We start from the raw sequence: 12231 nt of genomic DNA on the forward strand, positions 1-12231 counted from the left end.
AAACGGGGCGATAGTAGTTGGTGGTCACGCTCGCAAAGAAAAGGCACTCTTCTATTGGTGTCAGCTATCTTCACTTCGTCGTATTTTTTCAAGGTCTCGCGCAGTTGCGATTATAATCACCCTATCGCTCTGGCTGCAGCGCACGAAAACTTTGGCGTTGTTCTGCCTTGCAAAATTGTTGTTGTTGTTGTACTAGGTATTTATTAATGCTATACACACTCCGTGCCTTGACCTTTGTCATCGCAGGAGGGGGAGATGGGGGAAGGGAGTTGGAGGAAGGGAGGGTGAGGCGGTGAGTGTTCCTACGAAATGTGGTCCTATATGGCGGCTTCACGAACATATACGAGAAGAGAGTCGAGGACCATCTTCCTGTGTTGTGTGGACCCTTCGCGATGGGTCCACTCCCGCAGCGTTTGAAGCCTGACTTGAGGAGGAATGAGCGCATGTGCGCGGTTTCTCTGGTCCTTCAAGGCAGGGCATCTCCATAGAATATGGTCAAGGTCAGCGACTTGTTGGCTGTCAGGTGAATCGCAGAGTTTGTAGGCACCGTCGCCGGGGTGTAGACGAAAGCGTGCTATGATGTGCGGCGTTACGGCAGTGTTCGTCCGACTGCGTCGTAGTGTGAGCGTTTTCCACCGGTTGTAGCCGATGGGATAGGGTCCTCCTCTTCGGGTAGACGAAGTCGAAGCGCTGCACGTCACTCAGCACGTGCTTTGGCAATGACTTTTCTTTTTTTTATTGCGATAGTATGCCCGTTGGCATAAAATACTGCGTCACAGGTATAGATTAACCCCCCGTTTCGCGAAGAACTCAAGCAGGGAGCGATGATGGGTCCCCAAATCCACCGATGAAGGTCAGGTGGTCTGCCAGGGTGGAGTCCTCGTAGTCATACCCTTTCTCTGGCGACTCGTCGGGCAGCAGCTCCAAAGATGGAGGGTGTCGACGCTTGGAGGGCGGGGAAGACGTTCGTCGGTCGCGACGGAAGTTTCTGGCAATTATCGGAGTCGGAAAGCATCTCCCGTGCCTGCCTTGTGTGCCTCCTCGTTCCCGGTATCCCGCTATGTCCAGGGACCCATCGAATTGTAAGTGTGCGGCCGAGTTGTCGTTGGTCTCTTGCGACTGCACGAATCCTTGCGACCGTCCGACTGCGCGTGTTATTTTTTTCCGCATTCTCTCACGGCTTCCTTGGAGTCCGTGTGCAAAATTGCATTTTTTTTACAATAGCTTTAGTTTTCTTTTCCAAGAAGAGCTTCTTATTTTGCGCCGTTAGGTTTTTCACAGAAAATATACCCGACTGCTTTCTTCAGTTCCCGTTTATTTTCACGCAATTTTTCTTTCGTTTGGCGAAATGAAAATCGCGCTATCACAGTATTCGGCTTGTCTCCATTCCTTTAGTTTCTGGACGCTAGTCTGTGGGTGGCTTCAAAGTAAGACTGAGAAAGTTGCGGAAGCTTTAAATTACTAGCCAGTTGGTTGAGCTACACCACTAGTTTTTCGTTTTCGTGAGAGGTTAAGCCATTCACTTCGAGGTTTAAACGCCTGCTGTACTGGTCTAACTCGTGCAGCTCATGCTGAAGTTTATCCGCGTCTTTTTCGTTATCTTGTGCTTCAATCCTCATAAACCGCTTTCTGAGATCTAACATTTCTGACGATTGTGTCGCCGTCTGCGCAAGGAGTTCATCGTACTTACTCGACATAGCTTCCGCCCATTCTTCATTTTATCCACAGTTATTTTTATTTCGACAAGGCGGCGACCTGTTACTTTGATGCCCAGTAGCTCAGTAAGCTTGTGATGAACTTCGGCCCATGTTGCGCAAATATCAGGCATGAATACCTTGCGGCAGATCCCAACCCCATGAGGCAGAAATATTTCGAAGAATAAGAATGGGCTGATGTGCATTCGGCAGGCATTCTCAGATAATGATTGGCAGCCTACCATTTTCCCTGACGAAGAAAGTATATGACCAGTACTCACGTGCGGGGCAGAAACTTGGAGGCTCAATAAGAGGGTTCAACTTAAATTGAGAACGACTCAGCGAGCAAAGGAATGGAAGATGATAGGTGTAACTTTAAGGGAGAAGAGAGAGCGAGTGGGTCAGGGAACAAATGCGCGTTAAGGGACACATTAGTAGACATTAAGAAGAACAAATGGACGTGGGCAGGGCATGTAATGCGAAGGCAAGATAAGCCGGTGGTCATTAAGGTAACATAGTGGGTCCCAAGAGAAGGCAAGGGTGTCAGGGGGCGGCAGAAAGTTATATGGTCAGACGAGATCAAGAAGTTTGCGTGGATAAATTGGTCGCAGTTAGCACAGGACAAGGATTGGCCATTAATGGGATAGGCTTTGCCCGGCAGTAGGCGTAGGCAGGCTGATGATGATGATGACGATGATGATGAATTTCTGCCAGCTCTGAGGCAAACTTCTTATCCATTGCGCCATTCCGCTCTTCCGTGGAATGTGCGCCACGGGTCGTCGCTTTGAACGTTAAGCATTTCCAAGATTTCTTAGCCGCCGCGGATTTCTTTTTGTAAGTGTTGTCAGTAAACACCAAACATGAGCCAATCTGATTTGCATTTCAAACATAGTAGCCATGACTCCGATTCATGAATCTTGAAAGAACATGTCACTAATTATACCTAATAATATTAATAATAATAATAATAATATAATTATTATTATTATTATTATATTATTATTATTTGTTTATTGATCCATATTGATCCACACATACATTCGAAAGCTCGCTCACAAAGGGCACCCAGCAGCAGCAGGAAGCACAAAAAACAAAAAAGGCCTTCAAGAGCGTAGGAGAACAGGACCCACCTGCAACGTCCGAAAAACGCATTCAGCCGCTCTGTAGTTCATTTGACACCTCCGCTGCTGCTGCTGACACTCCCCTCGTCGGTGGCTTCCGTCTTGGTCGAGCCGCAGCGAACGAACCAGTGCGATGAAGATAAAATAATATATACAGTGAGAAGAAAAGGAAGTGACAGTTACGCGTAGCGACATGGGCATCCTACACCGACGAGAAAGAGACTGAGAGAGAGAGAGAGAGAGAGAGAGAGAGAGAGAGAGAGAGGAGAGAGAGAGAGAGAGAGAGAGAGAGAGAGAGAGAGAGAGAGGAATGAACTTTATTGAGCAAAAATATATTGCGGGGTAGCTTCCTAGTCAGGAAGTCTATGGGTATCAGGGCCGATAGATGCTCGGTCACTCAAGATAGTCTTGTCGTCGCGGCGCCACCTCAGGGAAACGGTTGGAATTGGGGGAAGGTCGGGTTTTGTAGTACTACAAGGCGATGTGAGAAAGTGTGCCTTGTTGCCGCAACAACGCACACTCCTCGGAGTACTGTGCTGGAAACAGATAAATTAGCTGCGCGGGGGTTTGGGGATGTGGTAGTGTAGATTCGTCATGATCTGTTTGTTAACAGGAAAACTCTATAGGCGACACAATTTTTTCTGGCGGGGGACAGAAAACCACGATAGTACGTGAGCGCGTTCCTCGCGGTGACCATCCAGCGTCCCCGGAAGGAGGCGCCTGGTGCGGTCATCGCGCAGTCGGGTTAGCGAAAAAAAGCGAGAGGATATGAGTGCGGCTCTCGCTGCGACCACCCGGCGTTGATGTTGTTGTTCCTCTTGTATTGGCACATACCCACGTGTTGGATTGGTCAATAAGCGGGGCCGCATTTTGGGGCTAAAACGCCCACCTCATAGCCCTATATAATCGGCCTGTAGGAATTGGGGAAATGGTCTAGGCTGGCGTGGGGTTACGCCGCACGAAGAGCTCCCACCTTCGTCGTCGTCGTCGTCATGTTGGAGCACAGAACAGGGAGGATTTTAGAGAAGCAAAGCTCTAGCTTTGCCTGTACAGCCAGAAAAAGCGTAGTGGCGGCGTCGTGAACTACCGAGGACGCCCGCTTGATGGCGCTGTAAACACAGCTTTGTAAACATGGCGGATGCTTATGCACAGGCCACTTGAGCTCCTTAATAACATGGCTGCCCTCGCACGGCGGCCGCCGGCACGCTGCTTCACGGCCGGACTCGACTCTCCTCCTCCCGCGCGCGAAAGGAGCGTTGAGTCCGGCCGTGGCTGCTCCTGCTGGTTCCTGGCTGGCACGCTGGTCGCGTGTTTACTTGCGCCGCGCTAGTGAAGTGATGTTACGCCAGGTGACCAGATGACCTCGACTGGCACAGACCACAGTGAGCAGCAAGTGAGAACAAATCGTTTATTGACATCCGCAAGTTTACAGAGGCCAGGACATCATTTCATTTCGATCGCTGCAATTGTACGTCGCTTTCATGACATTTTTTTTTTCATAACAACTCGTTCACTTGCGCTAAGATTTCGAACGAAGGGCACATTGCTTCCAATATTCTGCTGCCCGTAGCAGAGTGCATAACACTCACCTTCTGTTGGAATAATCAAATATTTTGGCCTTGACAGCTGTCTTCCGATGCGGAATTTCCCACATTTGTCACTCCATAAGCACTCAATTCCCGCGTTTTGCCAGTCCTCTCAACAACTGATGGACGCAAAAGCACATAACAGCAATAACAGTCACGAAACCAGTGTTCCGCGCACATAGAAACAGTGGGCCGTTGCAGCGGTTTCAATTTGAATGGGCGGCTTTGTGGTTGCGAATTCAGAAGCGAGGTGGTGCACCAGTCGGCTGTTCGTAAAAGGTTGCGTACATTTTTGCTCAACGGATGTTTGATGCGGAACTTGGTAATAATATTTTTAAACAACACATTGTAAGCGAACTGTGTTGGCTGTCTCAGTCACAGAGTGAATGTTTTGTATTCTCTACCAAAAATAACCTTTTGGTTGCGCCGTCTGGTGGACTTGATGGTCGAAAACTGCGCTGTAGGTTGGTCACGTGGGGCGTCGATTTTTACGCCGCCTATAGGGAAACCAGGGAATGTCCAAGCTAGAGTGGCCTGGTTGGAGTGACCTTAGTGCCACGGGTACACAACGCCGACGACGATGACGACGAATATGTCAAGCTTACTTCTTTCCTTCTTTCTTTCTTTCTTTCTTTCTTTCTTTCTTTCTTTCTTTCTTTCTTTCCTTATTTATTTTTCTTTCTTTCTCTAATCTCCCTACTTTTATTTTTCTAGTCATCTACTGCTAATCCATCCTTCTAATTAAATATTTTTCTTTCCCTACAAAAATTACCTAATTTCTTTCGGTAAGGCGCCCATTCCCTAGCCAATCCGCCTGAGTGGGTACGCGCCATTTCACTGGAACCACCACCACCACCACCTCTCTTCATGATCTACACGGCGAGATGACTAACAGACAGACTGACGAAGAAGTGATGGTCTACCAAGGCACTGACGCGCTACAAGAGGATTTACCCTAGGCGTCTGCGCCCCTGGAAGATAATGACGAATGGCTTGAGGGCGACTGCTACTGAGTAGAACACTGAATGATTTTTGGCTGCTCCCTTTCTCCTGGAATCAGCTGTCAACGCGGAGAGACGATATTCCGACCTCCAGCTCTGCCTTGCTCCACTAGTGCAACCTACGCCATGTTATCTGCATAACAACCAAACTTAATTGGGCGGGGTGAAGGGTCCTCCTCCCCAGATGGTACTACTGGGTTATTTCCTAGTAGTTATTTCAAGGTGTGACCAGCTAACAGTAAGGCAAGATGGCCCTGACTAGGTGAGAACAGTATTCTATTTACCAGATCATTGGAAATTCATGGTGTCATTGAGACGGAGAAGGAGTCTGTCAAGGACATCATCTCCATGATGGGGCGAGTAATTAGCGAGCCCATTTCAAAGCCCGACGTTCAGTCTTGTCGCCGTGTACCCCCTTGGAAAAACAAGAAGTCGAACACCATTCTTCAGTTTTATTCTCTTTGAAAGCGCGATGTGATTTCGAGGACAGTGAAAGGAAATACCCCTCACAAACAAATATTTTGCGCATGGTGAAGAAGACGCACAACAATGTGAACGGGAACCTGTGCCCTGCCTGAAAGACGACCGCTGTCATAAAATGAAAACAAATACGACGACGACAAACCCGACACGATCTGGGGCATGTTTCTAAACCCGAGACCACCATCGTCATCAGCGTCCTAAGGGGTCAGAAACCCCCCCCTTCCCCCCCCCCTCCCGAGCCGGCCAATGAAGAGCTGCCAGCGGCAGGCTGTTGGTAGAAGCGATCGAGCGAGGAATACCAGAGTGTCTCCGAAGATGGTGAAGAGAGACCGGAATGCTGGCGGCCAGGTTCCCTGACCCGGGCCACGTCCAAAAGGTCCTTCACAACGGAACACCTGAAGCCCTCTGCTGCAAGCAAGTAGTATCGTCGGACATCGGCAGAAGGCAGCGACGTTCCAAGAGAGCTGCGTTGTCTCATCAGCGACGGGAGCTCGGACCGCGTTGCCCAACCATCAGCAACGAGATGTCGCGCCGTGACTGTGCTCCCGGGAAGTGAGGTGCGGCGGACCATTGACGGTGACAAGCACGTACTTTCTCTGGTTCTGGTTGAACTCTAATATTTTGTCGAGGGCGTAGTCACGCTTACCTTTTCTTATTTTTTTATCGTTGTATCCGTTTCTGTTGTGTGCATTTTGTTGCGGGTTCGAGTTGTACAAATATAGTCTCGTCTAAGAGTTTCTTCTTTCACTTATTATTGCCCACTGAAACTGACAATAATTGGCGTCCATGGCAGGACGAGATTAGTTGTTTGTGTATACCCTTAAAAAGCCAACATAGACGTGGCAGAGCTAATTGACCTGGGAAAGCACTTATGGTTAAGCGGCGGTGAACTTGAACAATGGGTGCTTGAGGAGCAGAGTTACTGGCGTGAGGAGGAAGCCCTCGAACGCGAGGCGAAGGCTCCTGAGGAGCAAGCGCTGAAAGAGCTAGCCGAGATAAGGAAAGAAATTGCCGAAATACAGAAAGATCGTGACAAGCAAATGCGAGCGCGGGAAAAAATTAAAAAAGAAACTTTGTCGCTAAAGCTACGGCTCGCGGAACTGGAAGTGGTGTCAAAGGCAGCGTCTCAATCGGAACGTATTCGAGAAGCAACTGATCAAATCCAAGCTGTCTTACCGTCTAGGTTTAGCGCAGAGGAATCTCTGTCGTTCTTTGAAGTGCACGAGAAGCCAGCCAGGCATGTCAACCTGAAGTAACCACAAAACGTCAGACGGTGCCTCATGCTAAGCGAGACACCAGAACCTCTGTAAAAGCGCAGGCAGCGACATCAAATTTCCCTGTTAGTGCGTCAACGGAGCTCGATGCTGACGATTTAGTTATAGCGGGTGTGGAAAATATCGTGGCTGCAGAGCGCCGCTGTGTAAAAGAAAAGAGTCTTGTTAGAGACCGGAAGTTCTCATAGCCCCAGATTTCAGTCCGAGAAGGCCAGGTATGGTAAAAGAGAAAGCACCCTCCTCTCAGGCTAAGAAGATGCTACTCTAGGTGGCCGAAGGAGCGCAAGCGAAAAGAAAAGAAGCAGAAGAGCTATAGGATCGTAGAAAAATCTGCATCAGAAGTCATCAGTTGCTCAGGAAATCTAAAAGCCACCACCAGAGGTATTTACCAGCGTGTACCAGGCTCACGATATGGCAGAGAGTTCACATGTGCGCCAGAACCATGTGATTTAAAGAGAATGCCCTTTAACTACGCGGCCAGACGCGTGTACCGAAGAGGCAGCGGGTGGGAACGTAGCCACTGTTGAAAAATGTACAATCACCCAGCCGGTTACGATTTCGGAGGGTATCCGGTCTGCCTATACCTCTTGTTATTCGTGTGTAAACATAAAGTATTGAAGTTGGTGCCTTGAGTGATTATGTACTGTGATACGTGTTTTGTGAAGCCATGTTTTCCAGTCCGTGTGCTTGAAGTACAAATATGTGGAATATAGCTTCTGTGACGTAGGTTGAAATGGAGCGTTTAGTGTTGTGGACTGATGAACTGGTGGACGGGGAAGAGACATGTTTCGTGGAAAAATGAAAAAAAAAACAAAGACGACGACGACAAACCCGACACGATCTGCGGGCATGTTTCTAAACCCAAGACCAAAATCGTCATTAGCGTCTTAAGGGGTCAGTCACCCCCACTCACGTTCCGGCCAATGAAGAGCTGCCAGCGGTAGCGGCTGTTGGTAGAAGCGATCGAGCGAGGAATACCAGAGTGTCTCCGAAGATGGTGAAGAGAGACCGGAATGGTGGCGGCCAGGTGCCCTGACCCGGGCCACGTCCAAAAGGTCCTTTACAACGGAACACCTGAAGCCCTCTCCTGCAAGCAAGTAGTATCGTCGGACATCGGCAGAAGGCAGCGACGTTCCAAGGGAGCTGCGTTGTCTCATAGCGACGGGAGCTCGGACCGCGTTGCCCAACCATCAGCAACGAGATGTCACGCCGTCATTGTGCTCCCGGGAAGTGAGGTGCGGCGGACCATTGACGGTGAAGCACGTACTTTCTCTGGTTCTGGTTGAACTCTAATATTTTGTCGAGGGCGTAGCCACGCTTACCTCGTCTTATTTTTTGTCGCTGTGTCCGTTTCTGTTGCGTGAATTTTGTTGCGAGTTAAGGTTGCACGTATATAGTCTCATCTGAAGAGTTTTTTTCATTTTTATTGTCCCTCGAACCTGACACCACCTAGAGAAGAACCTCCATGATGGTGCGCTCTTTCTTTTCTACCTAGTCATCTTTTAGATGCAAAGCATCTCTTGCTCTCGGCTCTGTCATCCATCGTCCGTTCGTCGGCCGTCATCCGTCCGCACCTCTCCCCCTCTCCCCACCAGCTGTGCGATAGCGCGCGCGCTTCTCCACCTTTCCCTCTCTCTACGCCAGCTGTGCGATTGCGCGTGCGCTGCTGCTCCTCTCCCCCTCTCCATTCCAGCTGTGCGATAGCGCTCGCGCTACTCATCACCGCAGCTGCGCGATGAGCGCGCATGCGCATCTCCTCTCTCATCTCTTCCTCTCCACTCCATCTGCTCTATATAATAAACGCGGTCCGCGCGCAGCTCCCTCAGTTGCTCCTTCTGTTTAGTCACGCTGAACCGCCAGGAGTTAGGTCCCGGGCGAGACTGCCGGAGGTTGGGATTCGTCAGGAAGCGGCTGCCCTCATAGACCTGGAACCGCCGGGACAACTGCTGGTGTACACAGATGGCTCGGTCCTTCCAAGTGAGGGCCGAGGTGCTGCTGCCTGCACTGCCCCGCCAGGGGAGCTCATAGGCAATGCCGGCTGCCGTTCCCCACCAGCTCCACAGCGGCCGAGCTGGCAGGCCTACACTTGGCCGCGGACATGCTGCGAGAAGACCCACCACCAGCGGCCACCATCTTCTGCGACTCCCGGCCGGCGCTACTTCGCCTGAGGGAGGCATCTGCACCACGGGTGCGAGGTGGCCACCCCGAGATGTCCCTGGTTGCCAAGCTGCGCGACCTGCAAGGACAAGGCTGCAACCTCCGACTGCAGTGGCTTCCTGCCCACGTCGGTATACCGGGGAACGAGGCTGCAGACGAATTAGCCAAAGCAGCCCACCACTCCCCAACGGCCCCAGTTTCTGCGTCCCTGGTGCGCTATGATGTTGCCAGGGACGTCATCAGGCGTGAGGTGACTGCCCGCCACCCCTGCAAACGAGTGGCCACCGGCGAGGCCCCGCGGCTCCTTCCCACCAGAGGGATAACCCAGTCTGAGCGGTCCCTCCTCCTCCGGCTCCGCACCGGCTGCTACAACACAGCAGCAGGCCTCCACAGGCAGGGCCGCAAGGCCACACTCACCTGTGCCCACTGCCCCGACCCCGAGATACTTGATCACGTCCTCTGCTCCTGCCCTGCGTACGCTGGTGCCCGGAACAAACTGGTGTCTGGGTACCGGCGGCTGGGGCTACCATCAAGCACCGCAGAGGACATCCTGCGTCCTAGGGGGCCATTCATGCTGCACCGGGAGGCCTTCAGGCTGCTTCTCTCGTACCTCGACGAGTCAGGCCTCAACACCCGCCCATGAACTGTTAAAACCAGAACCCACCGGCCATCCACCCCCTGTTAGCCCTCTTGTGTGCGTGGCTGTGTATGTGTGAGTGCGTGTGTGTGTAAATAGGCTGCAGGTAACCTGAGAGCGTATGTATATAGTCTGTACATAGCCTTTTATACATAGTCTGTACATAGCCTGTTATCATACTTAATCAACAATTCCCACTCACTCCTTCCCCCGGCGAGACCTGTGCCCTCTACCGAGAGGCAAAACTTCGCGCTGTAAATATTTTCATGTTAATAAACACTTTCTCTCTCGTCCGGAGTTCCGTCATTTTCCGTTATTTGGATACCCAATCTCGTGAGCGTTTCGGAACCTCCGAGATGCTTCGCATCAACTCAGGGTCCCCTCGCGGGAAGGTGGTGTCATTTTTCACGCTTCTCTCCAGGATGTATCAACAACTCAACCAAATTTCGTGGCAGCGAATGATCTGAGACGTGTGCCCTAGCAAAACTGCGGATTCGTTATTTCTGGACTATATGAATGAATGTGGCAATATCAGGGTGTCGAACCAAAAAAAAATACCGATTTGGTTACTGTTCGCGTTCGGGTGGTGTCATATCGTTCTAGTTCAGTTCCGGTTCGACAAATTATGGGGCCGAACCTGTTGGCGTACCGGTTCGCATGTTTGAACCGGTTCGCCAACCAGTTAGATGCCTTGAGCTATCAGCGAAGTGAGAAAAGAATGTTTTCTTGTTTAATGCGACCATAAACACAAAATAGAAAGAAGAATTCAAAATACTGCTTTTTCTCTATAACAGCTGTGCGCTTCACAGACAAGCTACAGACGATTGGTGTAGATATAGGGTAAAACGAAAGAAGTAATGGCGATTCACGAGCACTTTTCTCACCCAGCCCTTCGGTCGTCCTAGGAGTATTTTCTAAAGCGATGGGACAAGTGTGTCTCCCTGACACTGCTATTTCGGCAAAAAAACATATATAGAGCCTTTAAAAAATGTAGAAGTTATCAGCGGTTATTTTTCAGGAAAGAAACTTATCCTTTCTAAGAAAATCCGAAAGACGGCTCTGGGGCGCATGCACGTTGGGCGGATGACTCCAAATTCGAAACTTTCCTGTGTGAAACACAAACTATTGCCGCTATCGCCGCTGGCTGTTTTGTAGCGTAATGGCCGAGATTCAGCACTTTCGGGTGAACCTTAAAGTGCCGTGCTGCGAAAGAGCGAGGAGTATTGGATTAGATTGAATTTGGTCTAGATTGGATTTGATTAGATTTGGACTGGATTGGATTTGATTAAATTGATTTGGATTGGATTGGATTGGAAATCCAATCAAATTGGAGTACGGGTGTGTAGAGAATTGCGTCCGCACATTCGCCGGTCTGCGCATTTTAGAGGAGTGACGTTATCTCCGCGACAGATGCACTGGCGCCGGAGTGCGCCTCCGGTGCACCATAGCCAAGTCTGACCCTGCGCCGGAGCCGCTTCGTAGCCGTTTCGCGTGGCTCCTGAAGAGCAGTGCTCCGCATGCGCGAGGAGTAGTGACTGGACTGGACCGGACTAGACAAGACTGGATTGGATTGGACTGGACTGGACTGTACTCCATTGGATTGGATTTTAGATGCGGAGATGCTTATGGTCGCGTTTGTTCCCGCCGCTGTCGTGCGGCGTCCACACCCCCCCCCCCCCCCCGCGCATGCGCATCGTCCTCCTCTTCCTCTACTCTCCTTGTCTCATCTCCTCTCCTCTCCGGCATTCGGCCTCTCCTCTCCGACGCTCCTCTCCTCTCCGAAGCTCCTCTCCTCTCCGGTATTCCGCAACGAATGGCAGCACCTGCGGCTCCGCGGGCGATAATGCGAAGCAGCTTAGGGTTAGAGGCGCCACGGTAGCCGCTCCATACTCCGCTGGGGGCGCCACTTTAGCTCCGTGGTATACACCATTTTCCATAAACAGGCGGGAAAGGAGGAAAATACTCGCAAACCAGTTCTCTACGGGGCCCGCGCGCCTTCCGCTGCCGGCGGACCAGCGTTGCCTGTGCGCGCTTGGCTGTTAACACCGGTCGGGGCGGTGTCCTGCGCTGCGTAGTTAAGGAGTGTTTCGCACCGTGTGCTTTCTTTTTGCGGAACTTTCAACTCTTTTAGCCAATGTTGCGATGCCGTTTAAGGTGCAAACGTCGCTTGGCAAGCACTGTGCGGTGGTGGGTGGGTGCGGTGGTGGAGAAAGCGTGAAAAAGTCGCCGACAGCACGCATCTGCACGACAATGCCTCGAGAAAATGCAGTGCGGTTGC

This window comes from Haemaphysalis longicornis, unplaced genomic scaffold, assembly GCF_048455015.1.
Source record: "Haemaphysalis longicornis isolate Haplotype H1 unplaced genomic scaffold, Haemaphysalis longicornis Haplotype H1 scaffold_13, whole genome shotgun sequence".
Classification (NCBI taxonomy): domain Eukaryota; kingdom Metazoa; phylum Arthropoda; class Arachnida; order Ixodida; family Ixodidae; genus Haemaphysalis; species Haemaphysalis longicornis.